Source organism: Nicotiana tabacum, chromosome 7, assembly GCF_000715075.1.
Source record: "Nicotiana tabacum cultivar K326 chromosome 7, ASM71507v2, whole genome shotgun sequence".
Taxonomy (NCBI): Eukaryota; Viridiplantae; Streptophyta; class Magnoliopsida; order Solanales; family Solanaceae; genus Nicotiana; species Nicotiana tabacum.
In genome coordinates this window covers 64,894,189-64,895,703 of record NC_134086.1, presented here as the reverse complement: position 1 = coordinate 64,895,703, position 1,515 = coordinate 64,894,189, and the positions used below count along the sequence as shown (strand labels likewise).

General features: G+C 32.5%; 1 non-coding gene across 1 annotated transcript; it reads left to right on the top strand.

Annotated features, from left to right (window-relative positions):
- Positions 1-278: 278 nt before the first annotated feature.
- LOC142162481 (small nucleolar RNA R71) lies at positions 279-385 on the top strand. The gene has a single exon (XR_012693744.1). It is a non-coding gene; the product is annotated as a small nucleolar RNA R71 (small nucleolar RNA).
- Positions 386-1,515: the final 1,130 nt, after the last annotated feature.

The window sequence follows — 1,515 nt, the reverse complement described above, 5'->3', positions numbered from 1 at the left end:
TGTGAGCACCTACCTGAAAGGCCTCAACTTTTTGTGTTAAGTTCGCAATTTGTTGTGTCAATGAATTCAAAGCTTCAACTTGATTTACTCCTGCTGTTTTCTTGATAATCATTCTGTCTGAGGGCCATTGAACATCATTTTTCGAAATCTCATTAAGCAATTGCATTGCTTCTACAGTAGTTTTTCCCATTATTGATCCTCCTAATGTTGCATCAATCACATTTCTAGCAGAGGGATTAAGACCGTGATAGAAATTATATAAAATGTCAGGGTCTTTGATACCATGATGTGGGCATTTTCTTAATATTGCTGCTAATCTTTCCCATGCCTGGTATACAGATTCAGAATCTGTCTGCATAAAATTATTAATTTCTTGCTTCATTTTAAATGTTTTTACAGGTAAAAAATATTTATTAAGAAATTTTTGGGTCATTTGGTCCCATGTTGTAATGGAACCTCTTGGTAGACTTCGCAACCATGTTTTGGCTTCACCTTTTAATGAAAAAGGAAAAGGCTGCAACCTAATAACATCTGTTGTGACTCCATTATACATGCAAGTTTCAACTAATTCAAGAAAATTAATTAAATGGGTGTGAGGATCTTCACTCGCATCACCAGTAAACTGACATGACTGTTGAATGGTTTGAATCAAGCCTGTGCAGATTTCAAAGTTATTTGCTGCAATTGATGGTCTCCTCACACTTGATTCTCCTTCAAAATAATCTGGCCTTGCATAATCACGGAGTATTCTATCACGTCGTAGTGCCACCTCATCAAACTGTTCTTCTACTTGATGTGGTGGAAGTTGGTTATTGAGTTCTTCGTTCTCCATTTCTTCACAAGCTATACTTTGAGGAGATGATGTTTGTCCTTTCCTGCACAATTGAAGAGATTTTTCAATTTTTGGGTCGTAATTCGCCAACTCTTTTGTTGAAGTGCGGGTCATAAACTACCTGAAATCCTTATAGCAAAGATTTTTAATTGTTTTTGAAAGAAAATCAAACTTAGTTCCTAAAATAGTAGTGGTGACACAAAAAACAAGTATATAAAAATTAAAATAGTAGTAGTACTTAACATAACTAGTGATACTAATTAAAAATAGAAAATAAAGTATTTTTTTTATAATGAAAAGAGCTATCTGATCCTAGAAATAATAGTATGATATTGTAGAGTAAAATATAAATTAAACGATAAAGAAAGAAAATGATACGAAAATAGTAAGTAGTATTATTATTAATAAGAGAAAACTAAGAGAAAAATGTTACTAGTATTAATAGTTACAGTAGTAACAAAAAGAAGAAAAAGATAATAATAATTATTATTAATAGAATAGTAAGTTCTCAAATTAGTAACAAAACAATTAATCTGAGGTAGATGTTGCCAATCCCCGGCAACGGCGCCAAAAAATTGACGAGTGTGTAGCGTGTGTATAAATTAAACTCGTACTCTGTCAAATTATAGTATAGAAAGATGTCGAACCCACAGAGATTGGTTTATCTATTCTACAGACGTTTC